Source organism: Chelonoidis abingdonii, chromosome 5 (genome assembly GCF_003597395.2).
Source record: "Chelonoidis abingdonii isolate Lonesome George chromosome 5, CheloAbing_2.0, whole genome shotgun sequence".
Classification (NCBI taxonomy): Eukaryota; Metazoa; Chordata; order Testudines; family Testudinidae; genus Chelonoidis; species Chelonoidis abingdonii.
In genome coordinates, this window is record NC_133773.1 from 54,144,672 (window position 1) to 54,168,184 (window position 23,513).

At 41.9% G+C, this 23,513-nt stretch overlaps 1 protein-coding gene across 1 annotated transcript in view; it reads left to right on the top strand.

Moving 5' to 3' along the window:
* The window catches only part of SCOC (short coiled-coil protein), a 302,069-nt gene that overhangs the window by 193,324 nt on the left and 85,232 nt on the right, over positions 1–23,513 (top strand). The window lies entirely within an intron of this gene.

Here is a 23,513-nt window from a genome sequence, read left to right on the forward strand (position 1 = left end):
TACGTACTTTTTAGCATAGAAGGGCATCATATGCTCCATAAAAAGGTGTTAGTCTGTCACTAGTTAGCACAGGTATAAAAAGGCATCTAATGCTGTGCATGTATAGGAGAGACAAGGAGAGATTTGAGAAGGATAGAGAATATTATTCCCTAACAAAAAAAAAATTAACTGTCAGAAAATTATTTCTCTAGAATCTGTACACAGTCCTGCTACTAAATGAACAGACCAGTAGAATGTATATTAGTTGTAGAGATTTGTTTACCCTTTCACATCCCTTGATTATCACTTTATAGCAGTGGCACTGAGAAGCCAACATCTGGGTGCACAGACTCCCCATTTTCTGATTTTACGAGACAGAAAGAAAACTGCCATCTGTACTGAACTACCTGGTACAGTAACATAATGGATTTTCATCTCCATGTACTTAGTAACAACACAAGTTTGGTATTGTACCAATAGTTAAAATTCTCTTACAGTCAATGCTAATTTCCTGATTCTTAATGCTGCTGAATCAGCATAACTGAAAGCAATGTCTCCTCTTAATCAGTGACAGAAAGCACTGCCTGCGCAAGGCAAATTCAACAGTCTGAGAGCAACTGGGTCCAACTTCTATGCAATCATTTTTAAATGATCTAAAAATCACTAACCTTTAACTTCTGGAGCACTGGGTTCAAATCTTATGTCAGGCCATGAGTGAAAATGAGGTCAATGGTCTTATTTTGATCTCCACAAAACCATCACATAATTTGGCATAATTGGCAAATTCTGCTAAGAAGGAGGGAAGAACATGAATTAGGAAATAAAGTAGAGTTTTAGTCAGGTAGAAAAACAAACATCAATAAACCTGAATGTCAGGATCACAAATACAAATTCAGACTTGAATGTCAGACCCTTTGCACATCCCTAATATAATGAGACCCAAGTCTTAGAATAGACAGGAGGACCCGCCTTAGGCTGAGGACCTGTCTTCACTACTGCGCTACATAATGTAGTGTCTCAGGTGAAGCTATGCCATGTCGATGGGAGAACACCTCAACAAGAGGCAGAAGCTAGACACTGCTTTAAGTTGCTGTAACTTACATCGCTTAGGGGTGTGGCTTTATCACACCCCTGAGCAACGTAAGTTACATTGACTTAAGCAATAGTGTAGACAAGCCCTCAGTAGGTGGGCAGCATACTAAAGGAGCCCAACTGAAATAGCAATGAAACTACCATGATCCATTCTGAACTCTCCTCTTACATCTGTAGAATGTGTCATTCCTACAAGATGTGTCCCTATTACTGCTCAATCAGGTGTAGCACGCAGCTTTGAGTCTCAAATATGCCCTCAAACCTTCTGATGCCAGCAACATTTTTTTAAAGCACTGCTTCAACTGGTGCAATGAATTTGGGAGTGCAACTGAGATCCAAGGGTTATCTGTCCTTTACTGAGCAGTAACAGGGGTTCCCTTTTGTGTGGGGAAGCTACATATCAGTTCCTGCCAACAGAACACTTGGCTCATGCCTGCTATCAGTCCCCCTCCTTCATGAACATGAAATTCACAGTAAAAAACATAATTTAAAAAACCCTGTAAAATGGAAGACTGGGGACAGATGGGAAATTAAAAGTCAGAAGAAAGGGATAAGAAATGAGAGTGAGACAGAAAGTGAAGAAAGGCAACCCTCTGTTTGTCATTCATCTCTTCTCACTTGCTTTTGGTGACCACTTTTAGGTCCTGACCCTGCAACCTTTATGCGAATAGTCTCACTGAAGTCCACTGGGCTACTTTTGTCAAGGTTGCAGGATCAGTCTCTTAGCTCTTACTGTACTTATCTGCTGCGTGGATACACTATATCATCTCCTACATCATTTCCATTGCCATTTTCTTTTTGTCTAATTCCAAACTTGGTGACAGTTTAGGAATTCTTTGAGCTACTTCTTACATGAGGACCTGCACAGCAATGCACTGTCATTTCAAAATGAGAAGAGAATGGAAAGAAGATGCACCCCTTTTAACATCCTGGGGTCCAAATGAAGATTCTACTTATACTGTACACACTTTAAAGCAGGCACTCCATGTTTTTGTGTGTATTTGTACAGCACCTGATACAAACAGGTCTCAATCCTGACTGGAGCCTCTGGACATTATTGTCATATAAATATTCAAAAGCTTAATTATAGTTTAATTATAGCTGTCACTGCGATGAAAGATTAGCCCTAGGAACATGGAATAAAAAAAGATGAGGGACACTTGCTGATTTGAGAGTTAGGGCTCCATAAAACCTCCGCGTAGAGCACCAGTACAGTGAGGGTCAGATAGTATAGGGCTGGCCTTGGCTGTAACGTTTCTAGAAGAGGCTGTCATTTAAATGCTTCCTTTATCAACTGGAACACACATTTCCATACCCTTAAACCTCCCGACTTACATTTTTCCAGGGGTTCCAGTCCCTGGCCCCTCAGTTAATGCATTTTGCTTTTGGGGAAAGATTGGAAATGCCTCTACCGGTAGCTGTGAATTCCCTGATGACAGCCCTGATTAGTTTTGAAAAGAGGCACCTTTTGGAATACATTTCAAAATTTTCAATACCACTTCTGGAACTCAACTCTCATTGTCAACAAATGCTCCAAACAAAGCAAAGTGTTGACGGAAAAGTCTAATTTTACTATCCCTTTGCTAATCTAATGGACATATTGGAAATTAATTCACTGTAGTCTATATGAAAGCTTTAAAAATGGATACGTGAAAGATGCTCTATGATTTGTAAAAAGAAAGAACAGATTCTCTCAGAAATGAATGCCAAATAATTCATTGCCTGAGTTATCTCTTTTCAGTCAAAGAGTATATGAAGAAACTATATAACTCATTTAGACAGAAATCTCCATGGAGTTATGCTGGCCTTTCATGCAGGTGATGAAACAGCCAAATTCCCTGACAGTGGTGAGTTATTCCTTTTATCACTGGCAGTGCTGCCAAAAAAATGATCAAGGCCACAGGCATGGAAAATATGAGGCCTCTTCAAATTTAAGTGATAAAAAGATGCATTTTATGTTTATTTTAATCTCTATCATTTAAGTTTTAAAATTAAATTAAGTGATGTTAAACATAACCAGAGACCAACACGATTAATTTAAATTCAGTATTAAATTTCTATAAATAGGCTTTCTTCCAGAACAGGGCCTTTGGACTTCTGTCTCCAACTCCTGTGCCCTAGTCCCTCTTGTAACTAAAACATGTGTCTTTCAAACCTGACAACATGTGTATAAAATATTGGGTGTTTTATTACAATTTATAATTCAATCATTTTGGAGGTGGATTCTCTCTCTCTCTTTCTCTCTTTCCATAGTTACAGTAATGATCTAGTATAGTAAATCAGTGATTTTTTTGTTGCAGCTTTATATTGCTAGACAGCTCATATCTTACTAGTCAGAATATAGGTGGTTAGAAATTTCTCTGCACAGCCTGGTGAATTTTGAAAATCCTAATGAATATAAAATTATACTAATTCTTTTGTCTAGTTAAAACTTTTTATTGTAAAAACCTAATGTACTGAGGATCAGTCAAGGCAGTGGGCCTGATTTCAATTTGAGCAGAATTCCAGTTAATAATGTTGTACACATAAACCCTCTCTTAACAGTTCATAATGTTAAACTGAAGACAGGATTGCTAAAGAACTGTTATTTTTTCTCCCTATTAAATCAGCATTACAGACTTTCAACAGATGTCTTTAATAGACACTGTTATTAAAAAGAATATGATATAAAATAGATTAAGACCATTTCTCCACCATTACCACTCCTACCACCAAGAGGAAAGTTTTCCTTGTGTCTTCAAATTATTAAATTTATGTCTAATGAGAAAAAATAACTCTGGATATTATCCACCTATAGCAACATCCATTCCACTGCTACAGTTAAGGCTTTGTCAGTGCTCTCTTTATACTGTAAGACCTGTACTTTGAGGACTTTAGAGGTTGGCTGTAAAAACATGCTCTAGTTAAAAGGTTTCAGCCTAGGAGCAAATTCTTTGTAAAATGGTGGGAGTAGGGGGAAATCCATCTGTTTTTTAAGTTCTAAGAGTGCCAAAAAATAAGTTGTCTGGTTTCAGGTTCTTTTCTGAACTCTCATAACTCAAAAATGTTGTTTTAAGGCAAAGTTTTACAGGCTATTAGTCAATAATATGGATTTGTGCCTTTTGGATTCTTTGGAAAAATGCTAATAAAAATAACAATTATGTGGTTGGAAAATTGCCAGATTTGTCAATATTGACTAAAATTAGGCACCTAAATTAATATTTAGATATATCTTGTAAATAAATCACCAGACTTTCAAAAGTGCTCAAGTATCCACAGTTCTATTGACTTCAGTGGGATATGCAGTTGTTCACCATCTCTCCAAACAGGATCTTTAATTAGTCAACTTTAGGTGCCATGGGTCTCTACAAAGTTCTCTGTGCCTCACTTCCCCATTTGTATAATGGGAATAATAGCACTTCTCTACCTCACAGAGGTGTTGTGAGGATAAAATACATTGAAGATCATATGGCTCTCACATACGGTAGTGATGGGGGCTATACGTAATGCAGAGAGATGTATTTGTTTGATTTTTTTACCCCCTGGCAGCACTATAAGAAAAGAGGCCCTGAACAGTTGCTTACAGCTTGGTAGCTGTTTTAATCTTTGCCTTAAAGTTTTGAAGATGTTTCCAGCTGCTTCAAAGTGTATCATGGCTCCAAGTACCTCAACCCAACTTCAAAGCACCACTGCATAAATTGTTGGTGCAATATCTGAGCTCCAAAAGGACTGTTGCTATCTGTGTATTATGAAAATCTTTAGGGAGATGCTCATGATACCTTTATTGACACAATATGTATTCCAGCTGTAGGCCCTTAAGAGACACTGAAAAGAACTGCCTTCAAGGGGCACTGCTAAGGGTGGTAAGACAAAATTTATACCTGCTGGTTTTGTTTTGTTTTGTGGACACATGTACTTGCAATCAAACACCACCTGAGGCTTGTGGTTGGTGGGTCATCCAGCTGAGACTGTAGCCATGCTATAGTCCTTGTTTTCAGATAAGATAATAGAACTTCAGACTGAGGATGACTTTTTTTTAAAAACTAATTCTTATTAAGGTTACATTTGTGACTTGATGACAGTCTCTCTTTAAAAACTGGCAAACTATCATTAAGTGCTCATCAGCTACTTTCCTTTATAACTGGCCATGGCCTATGGATTTTTAAAAAAAACCCTGACTGCATGGACATGCTCTGATTATTACTCTCACTAAATACTATGCTATTTACCAATGAAGATAGACTAGACGGAAAAAGACAGATCTTTGAAAAGGAGCAGGAAATAAAGGAAAGGATGGAACTTGCCCAAAAGACCAAGCTATTGATAATCCTCTCATGTGAAGAGACAACAAGCTGAAGCAGGGACAAAAGAGGCAATTACATTAAAGCTATTCCTCAGCAACTATAAATTCCACACAGACAATGGGTCCCATTCAGACATCCCCATTGCATGTCTCAACTGCGAGACTATGGATAGGCACAGTGAGGTGATCCTGCTAATGGTAAATATAAGAACATTGTTTATTGTAATAAATCATTAAGATATATGTCCATATGTTAATATTACACAGGTTGTGTTTCATGTGTCAGCATTTATGTTAAACGTAGTCAATCAATAAAAGTGATGTTACCCTATACAAAGCAATGAAAGGAATGAAGTTGCCTCCCTATCTAGTTCCAAGCCAGTTATGTGTCTGTGACCAACTGTGTCCAGCCTGCTTAACATTGTACCTGCTGTAGAAACTCATGATTCATTTGTGTTTTATATGTAAGCCTCAAACTATTTCCCTATACAGGGCTATGCTGTGTGAAAGTGCCTTTTTCTGTTTGCATGGAAATAACAAAGTACTGCTAAAGATACCGCTTACAGTCATTGGGGCAAGTTCTTTGCTGTGTACAGATTTCGCTGAGAGCAAACGTATGGGGGAGTTGATCAAGGCTTCAGATTATCCATCTTACCCATCTTTCCTGCATTAAGCTCCCTGCTCTGAGTGTTACTGGGTGGAAGGAGAGTGAGCTGGCTCTCTGGGATTATGCCTGCTGAGGACTCCCCTGTGTCATGGCTATCTTCCACAGAGATTTAGCAGAAGTTTCTGCTCTCTTTGCACCACATGAGTAGCACAAAGGGAGCAAACTGGGGACTCTGTCCCATTAGCTCTCTAAAAGAATAGCTAATGGAGATCCATGCAAGACTTGGGTAAATTAATATTTCCAGATATCATCTGCTCAGATGGTCATACATATAGATACAGTCCTTTCTTGTGATGTGACCCACAAACTGAACTATCTACTTGACACCTTGTTCTTAACCGCAGGAAAGTAATTATGATGTGTCCAGCTGACAAAATAATTCAGTCACTCCATCAGGACAAAGATGAAAACTGTGAGGTCCACAGGGAAAGTCCATCTAAACTATCCATACAGAACAGCACAAACTCACCAGATATCAGCTGAAAGACCTACTGCGATAGTGAAGCAGTCTGGATTAATCAGACTGGTTACAACCTAAGATAGTTCAGCTGGATGATTCCTTGAAGTGTTGTGGCTGAGAAGTAACATTCATTGACCTTAGTCAGAGCTCTGAGGTACACTTACCTCAGAAGATAACCAGGCTTCTCTTGTCCACACAGATATCTTGATTCCAACATGAACCTCATCCGCTTCAAGTTTTCAAGACCACTGCTGGCTCCTGGTTGCCTCTGAGGGCCAAAATCTGCAAGGTTGCAACCAGAGTCCAGGGAGTTGATGATTGCCTCTAACAACTGAGAATAGCCATGGATAAGATGTGTCTTGTCTATCAAGAGGTAGTCAGTGGCTCTCAACCTTTCCAGACTACTGCACCCTGTTCAGGCGTCTGATTTGTCTTGCGTATCCCCAAGCTTCACCTCACTTAACAACTACTTGCCTAGAAAATCAGACATAAAAATACAAAAATGTCACAGCATGCTGTTACTGAAAAATTTCTTACTTTCTCATTTTTACAGTATGATTACAAAATTAATAGGGTGTATGGGGAACTGGGGAGGGGTAGTACCTCTGTTGGAGGAACACGTCGTGCTCCTTTGGGAATAGTTCATCCACTTTGGTTCACACCTACACCCAGCTCTCACCTGCGGCTCCAAGTAGCTGTTTGCATGCAACAACAGCCACACCCCAGGAAACCGCTTTGCTGAGTGGGCCAAACCAGGTGAGAGTAGCCAATGGGTCTTTTGCCCTGGGTGAGACAGGGAAACTGCCTTTCTCTCCTATGGACTGGGCAGAGGAAATCAATTTGTAATTCAATGGCCATGAAAGTGGTTCAGCAACGTGCTGTGGGGCACGGAGAGCATGACAAGGCATGGAAGATGTCCTGGTCAGCTGAGGAAGTCCCCAGCCATAATGATATTTTGTGTCGCTGGAATCTGGCTTCCATAGCCAAGAGAGTGGGACTGCCCCTGTGCAATGGCTTTCTCACTTAAAAATTTCCCACATAGTTTTTTTTTAAATTAATTTATTATTATTATTATTGTCATAATCGTCAGCAATGGACTACCAATAATAACATAACCTAAAATTAATCAACTGGAATATAAACTTACATTTCAATGTATAGTATATAAAGCAGTATAAACAAATCATTGTCTGTATGAAACTTTAGTTTGTACTGACTTTACTGGTGCTTCTTACGGACCCTGATGTAAAACTATGCAAATGTCTAGATAAGTTGAATACCCCCTGGAAGACCTCTGTGTACCCCCCAGGGACACGTGTATTCCTGGTTGAGAACCACTGATCTCGATCAGTTGCTCCAGGTGTACAGATTTAATAGCAACACTTTGTTGCTGCTATGCTCTCTACTTAAGATCTATTGGTCACTGTAATTGTAAATGCTATTTTCCTGAGGTTTATAACCAGGGCTTTTGTTACAAAGTCCACAGCCAGACAAAACTTGCCTTATTTTTGTTTTCATTACAAAACCAAGACTTTGTCCAGATTCACCAAAGGGACTGTATATTACAGTAAATCTAGAAAAAAAGAACGAGGAGTACTTGTGGCACCTTAGAGTTTAACAAATGTATTTGAGCACAAGCTTTCATAGGCTAAAACCTTCTTCATCGGATCCATGCAGTGGAAAATACAGTAGGAAGATATATATACACAGAGAACATGAAAAAATGGGTGTTGCCATACCAACTATAACGAGACTAATCAATTAAGGTGGGCTATTATCAGCAGGAGGAAAAAACCTTTTGTAGTCATAATCAGGATGGCCCATTTCCAACAGTTGACAAAGTGGTGTATTTTCCACTGCATGTATCCGGTGCCACAAGTACTCCTTGTTCTTTTTGCTGATACAGACTAACATGGCTACCACTTTGAAAAGTGAATCTAGATCAATTCTAGATGATCTAGAGCAGTGGCTCTCAACCTTTCCAGACTATTGTACTCCTGTCAGGAGTCTGATTTGCCTTGTGTATCCCCAAGGTTCACCTCACTTAAAAACTACTTGCTTACAAACTCAGACATAAAGATACAAAAGTGTCACAATACACTATTACTGAAAAATTGCTTACTTTCTCCTTTTTAACATAGAATTATAAACTAAATCAATTGGAATATAATACTGTACTTACATTTGAGTGTATGGTATATAGCGCAGTATAAACAAGTCATTGTTTTTATGAAATTTTAGTTTGTACTTTGCTAGTGCTAGTGCTGTTGTAAAACTAGGCAACTATCTAGAAGAGTTGCTGTACCCCCCGGAAGTCCTCCGTATAGCCCTGGGGGTACGTTGAGAACCACTGTCCTAGAACAATAAGTGGGTTGGAATCTTGCAAAACTCTGATTTTGACTGAACTGTTCTTTCAGTTTTGGGGTTCCTTTGCACTCAGGGGTGGCTCCAGCCCCCAGCACGCCAAGCGCATGCTTGGGGCGGCAAGCCATGGGGGGGCGCTCTGCTGGCGCCACGAGGGCGGCTGGCAGGCTGCCTTCGGCGGCTTGCCTGCAGAGGGTCCGCTGGTCCCGCAGCTTCAGTGGACCTCCTGCACGAAGCCGGGGGATCAGCGGACTCTCCGCAGGCAAGCTGCCGAAGGCAGCCTGCCTGCCGTGCTTGGGGCAGCAAAATGCCCAGAGTCACCCCTGTTTGCACTCAAAACAAAATGTGGTATGAGGTAGAAATGGTGATGAGAAACCAGGTGGACTGAAACAAACAAACAAAACCCTTGTTTGCATGAACCCATGTGAAAAAATCAAAATAGTTGCATTTTGCACAGGTCTATTTATAACTGCAATTTTTAAAGGTAAGTCCATAAATAGTCATTACAATATGTCAGCCTGATGCAGTTTTTTCTTTCCAAAAGGCTTAACATCAGTTTCAATTTTTTTGATGCAAAGTAGTAAGAAAAAACAAAAAAGAATAGTTTTTTGGGTGGATTCAAATTCTTGTTTTTTAGTTTCAGTCCTTAGTGGCAGGAGTTCCTGGCAGTTGAATGTGACTTTGCCTCATCTGACTTCATTTGGGGTATACATATGTTATGTCAAGGGACTTTCACAAACATGTAATGACTCAACAAGGGAGCCGGTTCAAGTGGGGGATAATTAGGCTTCCACCCTCCCCTTCATTCTGTGCCACTCTTTTTACTCTCTACATCTCCATTGTACCCTTAAGAACAGCAGATCTGCAGCCAAGCACTGCACACTCCCCACAGCCAGCAACTTCCTCTGAAGCTGCAACACATAATTACAACCAGCTGCTAAACGTTGCTTGAGAGCAGTACAAACAGCATCCTCAGACCCAGAGACTGAGAGTCAACTCCCAGGCTTTGCTGCAGTGGATAAGCCGAAGGAAGCTCCTGCACCCCTGCAGTAAAAGACAGCAACAGTTCCTTCTGTTTCCTGTATTAACAGAGGTGTTAAGAGGACAGGGCATTTCTGACCGCTCTCTTCCCTGCCTTCCCCTTTGCCCATTTGTTTAAATGAAAGAAAGCTTCCTTCCACGGCCCCTGCTGCTCATCTGGCTGACCCACTACTGTGTTGCTCTGAGTCTGCTCTAACACACACAGTGCCCCTTCCTAATGACTGACAGGAGGCACTGCCTATGCTGGAGTTAGCTCAGTCACACAACTGGCTAAGTGACAGTGACAGCAGTAGGAAATTATCTCTTTTTAAATCATGTTCATTGGCTCCTGTGAGTCTCATCTTCAGTGCAGGATTTTAACTTTTAAAGTTCAGGGCCCTTGTTGCCAGTCTTGAAAGTTCCCTCCAAAGCCCAAGTCCTCTGAGCTACTGGGCTCTTGAGATCTTAGGATACGTCTACACTACGGGATTATTCCGATTTTACATAAACCGGTTTTGTAAAACAGATTGTATAAAGTCGAGTGCACGTGGCCACACTAAGCACATTAATTCAGCGGTGTGCGTCCATGTACTGAGGCTTATGTCGATTTCCGAAGTGCACTGTGGTAGCTACCTGTCAGCTATCCCATAGTTCCCGCAGTGTCCCCCTGCGCCCATTGGAATCTGTTGAGCTACCAAGGCACTGATGGGGGGCAAAAACAGTTCAGCGGGGATGCTGGGAAATTCGCACGCATTCCTTCCTCCGTGAAGCAACGGCAGAACAATCATGGCGTGCCTTTTCTCTGGAATGCCCGGCGACGCAATTAGCAAGGCACCATAGACCCTGTTGCTTTGTCACTTCACCTTAGTTAACTGGATCTATGATCAGATTGGTACTGCAGTCGCTACAACCATCATGCCTTCAAGGTACAGAAGAAACAGTTTACCTTCCGATTGCCGTCTGCCATGCATTGTAAAATTGGCGATGAGTGCACAGTTATCATCGTTCTGTACATCTGTTGCTGTACCTGGTGCCGCCTGGATGGCCTCGGCTGAAGGTCGGCTGGGGCGCAGGACAAAATATGGAAGACTCCCTGAGGCATTCGCCTCTTCTAGTTTTGGCTAACCAATAAGTCTAGTCCCTAGACAAATGGGGCATGTACCCAGAGACCAGAGAGCACGCTGCTCGTGATCAGAGCCCTGGCAGAATAATGGAGCTGCATGATTCAGGGTGGTCCCTGCAATCAACCCCACCCGTATCTTCCCTCCTCCCCAACCCCTGAGCTACCATGGCCAGTGCCCCAATTTGTGTGATGAAGTATAAAGATGCGGGAATGAAGAAACACGAGTTGTTGTACATAAAAAGGGTGAGGCAGCCTCCAGCTGTAATGATAGTCCAGGCAGGACATTACAGGTAGAGAGGGAAGGAGCCACTCCCCACTCCTGATGATAGTCCAGACCGTACAGAATTCTTTCTTTAGACCATGAAAAGGGGGGTGGGCTGATAGAGGCTAGCTCCAGATGCTATGCATGAAGACGGTATCACCATTCGACATCTGCGGCGAAATGACCGGAATCATCCCAATTTTACCAGGGCCCCAGCTACTTCACCGAGGCGCAGCGCGCACTCAAGACTGATGATGAAGATGGATATCATATCATTGGTACCATCTGCCACGGGAAGGGAGCTGGTGTTCAGTGCTGCAGCACCCCGTTCACCCAGCGCATGCAGTAGACATAGGTGAAGAAAACAGGCGAGAAACATTTTCCCCTTTTCGATTTCGTTGAGGGTAAGGGGGTGAATTGATGACTTAACCCTGACACACCGTGGAAATGTTTTGGACCCTGCAGGCATGGGGAGCTCAGCAAGAATGCAAATGCTTTTAGGAGACTGCGGCGGACTGTGGATAAGCTGGTCCTCATACCCTCTCCCCTCACAGGGTATCATTTAATTCTTTCGGCTTCTTTAGCTTGTCACAACAGCACTGGCTGTTGACTCTGTACATACCCTGGAGCTTTTTTCAAATCCTTGTCATTTCGTCTCTGTAACGAGCTCTTGATAGAACAGATGTCTCTCCCAACAGCAATCATATCCATATCTCCCGTACTGGTTCATGCTGACTCTTTTTGGATTTGGATTCTGCTGCGCCACCTGTGCGGATCAAGCTCCATCCGGCAAACAGGAAATGAAATTCAAAAGTTCGCGGGGCTTTTCCTGTCTACCTGGCCAGTGCATCCAAGTTCAGATTGCTTTCCAGAGTGGTCACAATGGTGCACTGTGGGATACTGCCCGGAAGCTAATACCGTCGATTTGCAGCCACACTAACCCTAATCTGACATGGCAATACCGATTTCAGCACGACTCCTCTCGTCAGGGAGGCGTACAGAAACTGGTTTAAAGAGCCCTTTATATTGATATAAAGGGCCTCATTGTGTGGATGGGTGCAGGGTTAAATTGATTTAACGCTGCTAAATTTGGTTTAAATACGTAGTGTAGACCAGGCCTTACACACACAAACAAAACACAGTTTTCAACAATTTAATTTTTTGCAAATACTGGAGATTTTAAACTATTTAAAAAAAAAGTTCTATAGCTTTGAAAAACTGTACAAATCATTACATATAATTTATCCACTGATACTAAGTTATCAGACTCTCCCCAAGTGAGTGAGAGAAGCCACAGCTTTAGAGTGGGAATAGTTCAGGATGAGATTTTCAAAGGCCCCCAAGGAGCTGGGAGGCCAACACCCTGTGATACAGGCAGCACCAATGGTTGCCCTTAACATTTTGCATTTACAGAGGACCAAAATCTCACAGCACTTCACAAACATTAATGAATTCCGTACCCTAACACTAGCATGAGGCAAGGATTCCACTCTATGGTTGGAGAAAGAGAGGCACAGAGACATTAACAGATTTTCCCAAAAATCACAGCAGAAATCGGTGACAGAGCTGGGAAAAGAACCCAAATCTTGTACCTTCACCTTGAGACCATCCTTCCTCCTTTGCAGAAACTATTTTTTTTCTCTTTACCTCTACATACTGACCTTACAGTTAATGTAGCAGGGGGAAGCAGCATGAGAGTAAACTAGATTAACACTGTGCCTGGCTTTGTCAGGTGGTCTCTATTTATTAAATCTGTACTTAATATGGAATTGTAGGGCATCTCGAGATAGATTTTTGGATATGGCTAGTTCAAGAACTAGAATACAAAAATGAAGTCATATTTCATTGCTATTTTACAGGACAACAGCCCAGTGACTTTAGGCATAGCAGCGGCAGGGAGGTATCAGCAGTGTTATGCTTCCTTAATTAACCTTTGACTAATCCAGAACTAGCAAAACCAGGAGTACAAAGAGTTGTATTCAAATTTGGCTGATATAATATAACCACAAATTTTGTTGTAAGTGTCTATTGCATTTATGTCAAATTGTTAAAAATATTGTGTAAAATTATCCAGAAATGCTTAAGGGTAGGTCTACATTGCAATAAAAAACCCAGAGCACCGAGTCTCAGAGGACGGGTCAACTGACTAGGGCTTGTGAGGTGTGGGGCTACAAATTGCAGTGTTGTGTTTAGGCTCTGAGACCCTCCCCCTTGTGGTCTAAGAGCCCAGGTTCCAGCTGAGCCCAAACATCTACACTGCAATTCTTAGTCCTGCAGCTCAATCCCTGCCACAGGCCAGCCACAACAGTGCCCCATGTCTTTCATTGCAGTGTGGATGTACCCTCAGTGACTTAGGAGCTTAAGCCCAGTTTTCAAAAGCCATTTGGGGATTTAGAGAAGAGACTTGATTTTTCACAATTTTTTAAATATATGTAAATCATTACCACAAGGTTGTGTTGGTTACTTTCATCATAGTGGGAAAGTTCCTTGTTTAACTCTATGGGCCTGGTTTCCCATTGGGCTGCACTTTGTGTTGTCATTCACAGCAGACTAAAGTGGGTATAAAATGCTACCATTTTGATCTGGGAGCATTTTAAACTTACTTTGGACTGGTGTAAATCATAACAGAGTGAAGGGCAATGGTGAATTGGACTATATAGGTGTAAATGACATACAGTAATTCCTCACTTAACGTTGTAGTTGTGTTCCTGAAAAATACAACTTTAAGCAAAACGATGTTAAGCAAATCCAATTTCCCCATAAAAATTAATGTAAATAGGGGGAGAGGAAGGTTCCAGGGAAATTTTTTTCACCAGACAAGAGACTATATACTGTGTGTATGTATGTATATATATAATAAGTTTTAAACAAACAATTTAATACTGGTCCACAGCGATGATGGCTGTGAAGCTTGGTTGAGGTGGTGAAGTCAGAGGGTGGGATATTTCCTAAGGAATGCCTTACTGCTAAATGATAAACTAGCAATCAGCTGAGCCCTCAAGGGTTAACCCATTGTTGTTAATGTAGCCTCACACTCTACAAGGTAGCACGAATGGAGGGAGGGGAGACAGCATAGCAGACAGAGACACACAGTGTGTGTGTGTGAGAGAGAGAGCGAGAGAGAGATGCGCATTGCCCCTTAAAGTACCCTGACCGCACTCTAAGTACACTGCCTTTTTAAGTAGATCGGCAAGTTGAGACAGAAGCTGCTGCCAGGAAGCTCCCTCCATCCTGAGCCCTGTCATGTCCCCTCACCGCTCTATGGAGATGGGGTAAGCGGGGTGCAGGAGCAGGGGAAGGGGGACATTGACATTCACCTCCCTCTTCCCCCCCGCACAGCAAGCAGGAGGCTCCGGGAGCAGGTCCAAGGCAGAGGGCAGGAGCAGCACATGGCAGTGGGGGGAAATACAGCTGAACTGCCCGGCAATTGACAGCTTGCTGGGTGGCTGCTGCACAGGGAACTTATAGGAATGGGGAGTTGATGGGGGGTTGCCGGTCCACCCTGGTTCCAAGCCCCCACCAGCTAGCTCCAACGGGCTGCTCTTCCTGCAAGCAGTGGACAAAGCAGGCGGCTGCCAAATGACGTTATAAGGGAGCATTGCACAACTTTAAACAAGCATGTTCTCTAATTGATCAGCAATGTAACAATGAAACAACATTAACCAGATGACTTTAAGTGAGGAGTTACTGTAGCTAGCTGCAGCATGTCCATTTCCTTCCTCTGCTTTTTTTTGTTCGGATATTTATTTCCTTAACGGTGTTCTTTTGGTGATCAATTCACATTTCCATTTCTTTGACCATCAAGGTTGGATACATGCACCCCACTAAACAAATCAAACATTTGTAACAGGATCCCAATGCAGTATTTTCAGTCAGAATGTTACCTGTTGGTTTTAGCAGCTCACTCAACTCTCTAATTTAGAGCAGTTTGCTTTTCCCAGTGACGTTAGTTATGTAATTTTCAGCAGACTTTTTGTAGGCTTCTAATAATGAACAAGCTTACCGTGCAACATAAAAGTACTTTAGGGTCCCTATACTGTGACATATCGTAACTTTGTAAAATATCAAGAAGTGTGTGAGCTTGAAGGATCTCATCACCTAGAATCCCAGTCTATAGGTAGTAGATTACTACTGATCTATATTGTATCTTTTCTGAATTTTATATATATTTTGGGAAAATCATAGCATGGGAAAATATAAAGAAATAAAAGAATCTGCAAAACAGTTCTATGATGTCAGCCTTAGAAGATGTCAGATTAATATTTTTCTATTCATGGTCATTAAGTTATGAATATAAAGGCTCTGACAATCATGATAGGTCTGTTTTAGTCAAGGTCCTGTTTATCTGTTTTTTGGTTACACTTGTATGTTTCTCTAGCTGAGTAGTAACCTTGGGGGGGTTCTTATGGTCATCTGACAGATGTTAACTATTTTCCAGCTACATGTATGCAGGTTGAGTTCCATGTAATCCTTTCTTCTGACACTTCTTTACCCATATTATTTCAATGTGGAACAAAGGGACCAATCGTGTTACCAATTAAATCAGCAGCAATACACCCAGAACTGGATCTCCAACCAGCAAATGTCTTCCTTTTGGACGCTTGGTATATAAAAAAAAATGTCCTTAACATTACCTTCTAAAGAAAGCATGGCGTAGGCTTCAGGGCTTCAGATTTTAAGAATAAGATAGTAAGTTCTGTCAAGATTTGCACATGTACCAGCAAGTCTCTCCAGAGAGTCTGAAGTAAAAATTGATGGAAAAGTTTTTAGAGGCGCCTAGAAAAAGGTATCTTATTTCAACAAACATTATTTGATCACAGAATCCAACCTTCATACATTTTGTATCACTATCCAAGGGAAAGAGAAATACAATCATAATTTTTTTGGAGGCCCAGCAGTTAAGGAATTTTTAAAGCTGATGGAGTTTTAAAAAGCCAGAAATCTTCCAAAGCCTTTGGAATACTTTTTTCATCTCCATAATGTTCGTTGGAGAAAGTGTCCACAAGGTGAACATTAAAAATGAGTTCCATTTGGAAACATGGCCATGTAAAATAGGCACTTAGCTACCCCATAACACAGCTCTTGTTCCTATGTGCATTCATTGTCATTTTTGCTTTATTTCACTGAGCAAATTAAGCTTTTACTACTTTTTAGTAGACCATCCCACACTACTATGGCATGAGAGTGTGAGCTGGATTCGTTTACTTCTTTTACATCATGAACAGAACATGATTCTACGTTCTTATTCCAGAATCACCATTAGTGTGAGTATGAGCCAGAAAGAACTCATCTTGACTGTGTGATTCCAGACTGAGTTTGCAGGGCTGGCAATTAGAGAAAACAATCTTTCACTTGTAAACTGACCAGATTTGATTTGGAGCAGGTGTGGGCAAACATTTTGGCCTGAGGGCCATATGTGGGTATGGAAATTGTATGGCGGGCCATGAATGCTCATGAAATTGGGGTTGAGGTGTGGGAGAGGGTGAGGGCTCTGGCTGGGAGCACAGGCTCTGAGGTGGGGCTGGGACTGAGGGGTTTGGGGTGCAGGACGGTGCTCTGGGCTGGGACTGAGGGGCTCCGAGGTGGGAAGAGGATCAGGGCTGGGGCAGAAGGTTGGGGCCCGGGAGGAGGTTTGGGGTGCAGGCACTAGGCAGTGCTTACTTCAAGCAGCTCCCAGAAGCAGCAGCAGCATGTTCCCCCCTCCGGCTCCTACGCAGAGGTGCAGCCAGGCAGCTCTGTGCGCTTCCCCATCTGCAGGCACTGCTCCCACAGCTCCCATTGGTTGCAGTTCCCGGACAATGGGAGCTGTGTGGGCAATGCTTGGGGTAGGGACAGCGTGTGGAACCCTCTGGCTGCCCCTACACATAAAAGCTGGAGGGGGTCATGGCAAGCCCCAGACCCTGCTCCCCGGTGGGAGCTCGTGGGCCAGATTAAAATGTCTGATGGGATGAATGCAGCTCGCGGGCCATGGTTTGCCCACCCCAACTTAGAGAGACACAGTGGATGAAGTAGTATCTTTTATTGGACCAACTTCTGTTGGTGAGAGACATAAGCTTCCGAGCTTACACAGAGCTCTTCTTCTCTGTGTAAGCTCAAAAGCTTATGTCTCTCACCAACAGAAGTTGGTCCAATAAAAGATATTACACCTCACCCACCTTGTCTCTATAATATCCTCGGACGTGGCTACAGCACTACTGCATAAAGATTTGACTTGTAAGTCATAAGAGACAAACATGGAGCCCAATGATGGCACTCTCCTTTTTCAGGGCAGAACTGCAGTTTAATGGGGACAAACTTTACAAAAAATCACTTCCAACATGGAAGTTCAAAGAAGAGTAGGAAAAATGGTTAGCAGCCTAGAGGGACAGAATAGTGAGGAAAGAATAAAAGAGCTAAACATCCATAGCTGTACTGACGAAGAAATAAGGTGTGGAAAAAATAACATAGCTTATTTGAGGGGGTCAATATCAAGAAATGACCAGAATTATTTAGAATGGTACAAGGTGATAAATCTAGGGGAAATGGAATGTATTTTAAAAAGGAGAAATTTAGGTTAAACATCAGGAAAAGAGTACTAATACTGTGATGTGTTAGGCTGTGGAATATTTGCCTGCGGGAAGAGATGGAAGCCCCATCCCCGGAGACATTTAAAAGTGCACTGGAAAAAAGCACTACAATATCTGGTAAGGAATAGTCCTACACTGGCAAGGAGATGGACTACATGATCTAACTGGGCTTTTCCAGCTCTATTTTATATGATTAAATTATAATTCTACAGTACTGAACAATTCTGGTTTCAAATACAGAAGTCCAGTGTCAAGGGGAATGTGCTCAACCCAGTAACCCAGTTAAGAAATAAAAGTTTCCCTATTTTGAATGGAAATTCTGCAGATACTAAATGAGGATAAAAATACTACATAGCATGATCAGCTGTCAAGAGGTAAGCTAATAAAATCTTCACTTCAACCTTTTGTTTTTCCCCAACAAAGATACCAAATGATAGAACGTACAAAATAATTAACATTTTGGAGATGTTTTACATGGAGCCCCTAGAAAATGCTGCCCTTTCCACCTGAGATAGACTCTGTCTGGATTTGATCCCTGGATTGGATAGAAAGTTGCAACTAACTAACTCTATGAGAACTCACAACAGGGACAGATCTCCTTTTAAGGTCCCCATTCTGCAACTCTTAGTCATACTGAGTAGCACCTGTGCCAATAATGCCTCCAACTACATGGGAATGATGACTTGTCTAAGTGCTATTCAGAGTGAGTGAGGGTTGAAGGATCAGGCTGGAGAAGTGCTCCATTAGAAAAACAGAAGTAGTCTTGTAAATAGAAGACTCTCATGAAATACTGATAGGTTACCTAGCATGTCTGTTAGCCTGGGAGTTCATGTAGTGGCCTATGTCTAGACTAGAGATGCAGTGGAGTTCAGCTCTTCTCCACCTCCTGTTGACTCCTGCTCCATTTGGAACTCACCTGCTAGCCGTATAAAGTGAGCAAGTGTTAACAGTGTTACTTCAGAGAATTCCAATTTATAAATGCTTTCTTTCTTAAAAAATGGATCAGCATTTCAATTAACCCAGATCATGATCCTGTTGGATGAATTTCCATCTAGCATATCACTGCTGAATCCACTGTTGGTTCAGGGGTGATAAATTCAGCTACAGAAAAAGGGGTACAAACACTTTTACCACCGAACCACCCTCCCTCCCTATCACCAGCAGACAAGATATGGGCAAATACTGCAAAAAAGTACTCACAAACATTAACTCAAATACAACTGCAAATTCATTTCAATGGTATTTGCACCACTTTTATGTCAGTGAACTTTGTACTATTCAGTGAATGTTCCAAACATATGTGTTAATTTGTATTTGCATGAGTATTTACACTAGAAATGTTCGCCTGGCCATCTTGAAACTCTTTGTGGTTTGGGAGGCATCTAATCTGGAACAAAAACAATACCATGTGACTTAAATGACCAATTATACAGCATAAGTAGTAAATACACAAATAATTCACAAACAGCAAACATTTGAATAAATTGTTCACTGTGAATAGCTCAGCCAGTTCTAATGGAAGGAGAGAAGAAACTTTATTAACTTGGAATTAAGGTGAAAGAGTCTCTTACTTCAGCTGAAATCTTTCAGAAACTATTGGAATTTTCTTAAAAGATACAGACATTGCAAAGCTTAGAAATGAAGTATTCAAATTAATATAAAGTGGAACTAACTTCACTCTGCTCCTTTTCCAGTGAATGCAATGCCACAACTTTTAGAACAATTTGTACAACACTGTTCCCAACAATACAATTTTAATTAAAGTATACAACATGTAATTTTATATCGATATAATTCACTAAATACTTTTAAATCTAAAAATAAAAGCAGAAATAAAACTTTTTTAAAAAACAAATGCTAAGAATCATATCTAAACTGAGAACTGGATTTCAAAGGATCTGGATTCTTTTCATGTAGTTGAGTTTTTTGCCTTTCAGCTGCACTGAGAACTCTGTCTAGATTAATCCGTGTCCCATAAGCATGGAGATAAATCTGTTTTATTGTTAAATCTACCAATCAAATGCTACCAATTTACTGCTGCAGTGGGTCCTAAGAAGGTTGTGGCTTTACAGTTGTGCACATTTCATACTGGTTTTGAAAATGTATGAGATAAATTTATGTGTAAGAAATGAGCTATACTGAATCCACAAGAGACTGTTCCCTGCTTCCGCAACCAGTGGGCTAGGGCTGCCGGCTACCCACTACTCAAGTCAGGGTGGGCGCTTGGTAGCACAAGCAGCACCTCTTGTTTACAGCTCTTTCCTCAAACCAAACTCTCAGGAGCAGTAACACTCCCCCCCCCCTCCCAAAAGGATCGTATCACTTCAACGTTCATTGGAACACAGATCATTTGTCAAGATCGTCACCCAGATATGGGCCTCCAATAGCACCCAAGCAGCAGCAAAACTCTTTCCCCTCCCCACCAACAGCAAGAATTCTGTTCTCACTTGCAGACCGGAGGTCAACTCAGTAGCTAAGCTCTGCCCCCGCCAGCCTTCTTGCAGCAACAGCTCTTCCCCTGCCAGCCACAACAGCTCTGCCACTCCAGAACTTCAGCAAGAGCTCAGTCTCCACCCCTCAGCACCAGAGGCCTTGTCCCCTAGCACTGCTGCTCTGCGGATTCTTGTCCTCTCCCCCACCCCCACCCCCAAGAGTCCCCTCCTAACACCAACAACACACATGCACCGAACCTGTTTCTAACAAGAATGTTGTAGCTTTGCAGCTTGCCATGAGAACTAAAGTAAGTCTGGGTGTGGGCATGTAGAAGCCAGCCTCTGTGTGGCAACAGCAGCAGTGTGAGTCTTGTCTGCTGCTGCTTTATTTGTTGACTGTCCCCAGTTGTCTGTGAGGTAGGACACACAGCAACCACTCTGAGATTGCCACCTCTCCTTTGGTCCTACATCCATTTACACAGGGAAAAACAAAACACCAGCAAGCAGCTAAAGCCCCCCTGGCTGCTGCAGGCTTTGGGATGAGGTAGCTATACTCTGCAAGGGGGATAGGACCTCCCCTTACTTCTTCCTTCTAGATGGCTCCCTCTCTCAGGCTGGAGCTGTCACCATCGGGACATACACCCTGTGCTGGGAAAAGCCTAAGCCTGCTGCTGGGGGCTTTGTGTTGAAGGCTGGCTCAGTGCCATTCCTCCTCCTCTTTCCCATGTTGCTCTTTTCCCCTGGTCCCTGTCAGGCGTCCAGCTGCTGACAAGCAAGGGGGGGAGTCAAGGCAGCAAGGTATCTCTGCTGTCTTCATCCCTTTGCCTGGCCTTCATAGACTTACTCTGCCTGCTGCAGGTACACCATCTACTGGTAACTCGCTATTACTGCATGGCTTAAGAACTACTCAGCCAGGTGTAAATGTCAATTTTAAGTAGATCGTGATCTCCAGTGGACAATAGAGTTTTCCTAAGTGATTCTTAGGGGGTGGCAGCACTTATGTCATCAGTGTGAAATTTATTTTAACATCTTTGCATATTCATTATATAAAGAACCAGAGCATCAGATTCTGAGACTACCAAAGAAATATTTTCAGTGTCCATTAATGACTAACATTTTACTGTTGGAAGAGCAGACACATTGTAATAATAAGAGACTGAAGATGCGGAGGTGTACAGTCTATATCTGTACATCAGAGGGAGCATAATATAGTGGTTAAAGCACACAATTAGGATTCAGGAGAGCTGGATACTATTCCTGGGTCTGTTACTGACTGACTTGCTACGTGACCATGGTGAACCCACAAATATTTCTGTATCATTTCCTAATTGATAAAATGCAAGCAGAGATACCTACCTTAAAAGGATATTGTAAGGATTCAATCTTACAGATTCTCAGGTAGAATGTATTATAGAAGGGCAAAATATCTCCCAACCCTCCCAGTTTAATTTTCAGATTTGTGCTGCTCTAAATATTTTCCTTCCTTCCTTCCTTCCCAAAGTGCTTTACACAGACTACATACATTAGAATCCTTCACTCATAGCTGAAATGCAGATTTTCATACAGTGGTATGTAACACCAGTTTAACAGCACAACTCTGCACTAAATTGTGGGCAAGAGAGCTTATTACCAGTAAAAATCCAACCACCTCCATTCATTCCGTTGGACATTTTATTAGGTTAAGATGGTTGTGTTTTGTTTTTAAACAAGAACAGAGTTGTATCTCAGGGATACTGGTCCTTCCTCCTGGCTCATGCATATTCTATGGTCTGCCTGGAAAAACCAACATGCCACAAAATAGTCAATGCGGAGTACATGTTAATAGGAAATACACCAATAAGACAGTGCTGATGCCCCTTATCCTCACTCCACTTCCAAAATGGTACTGTGTATCCCATTCTCTAGGACTTAAAATATTCCTTGAAGTTAAGAAGTATGGTACTACCACAGAACACATCCTTGTGAGTCTTTTTGCGGACCTCAAAGAAAGTCTCATCTTCCAGGTTAATATTTAAAAAGTCAAGGTAAACACAGCAAAATCACAAAACCAGAGGCAGACTAAAGCCCAGATCCACCAAAATGTTGGTTCCATCAACAAACTTACAAGGATCCATGTTTTTGTTTCATGACAGGAACAAATTATCCCTTCTCTCCTCCATCCCAGCCCAGAAAGAGTCCTTGCTTTCCCTCCAGTCAAAGCTACAAAGTCTCATTATGACACGACGGTCCATCACTGCACTTAGCATGCTGAATGCGTGAGAGAAGGACTCTCACACCACACGCGCGCACACACACACATACACACAGAGTCTAGATTCCACAGTCTGTCCTCTTCCTTCCCCTCTCTCACTCTGGTGACTCATAAGTCAAAACAAGACAACGTGCTATAGAGACTTTTCCTTTGCCCAAGCTCCTCCTCCTGACTTTTCTACCATTGTAGTTCGCTGGTTGGAAGCAGGCAACTGATGTATTCTGACTCCTCCTTCTTCTTGTCCATTTTTCACTTGGCTCATAATATAACTCAAAATGAGGAGTCAAGATTGGAGATGAAAATACATTTCCTCTTTTCTTCTGCTGGAACTTATCCTTATAGAAACATCCTACACCATTTAATGGGAATGAAATCAATAGGGTTCTACAGAAATGTAAGAAGTTTCTGTACAAATGACTCTAAAAACCTATAAAATTTAATCAAGAATGATACACTTTCTATATTACATCTAAACCATCCTATAGAACTCTATAGCAGGGATATGATTTTCTGTCTAATTCTGGCCTTCTACAAAATGGGATACTGACCTAAGACTGTGCGGGTGCGTTGGTCCTCCTCAGATTGGTTGAGATTAGATCTTCATGGTGATATTATCAAACCTATCAGCTACCTTCAAGTTGATTGGGTGTTTATGTCTAGTTCCCCTATTATTAAGATTATCTGATAATTTCCACTACAAAACACTGTATCCAATTGCTTACAACTTTGCAAAACTTTTAACAGTTTGAGCTGAAGTTTTCCATGCCAGGTGTCTACTTCAGGCTGAATTTTGGGGGGGGGAATTTAATTCACAATGGTTAAATTATTTCAGAGAATGATGCTAAGGGAAAATGTTGTTCCGACCCTGTTAAAAAATTCAGGTGACCTTTATTTTTGGAATGGTGACTTGAAATCTGGCAGGGGGACCGCTGTGTCAAGAATGTGCTTTTTGCCCCCTCCATGGCACCTCCTGGAACAAGGTGGTTGGGGGTGGGAGGCACTGAGATTTGAAAAA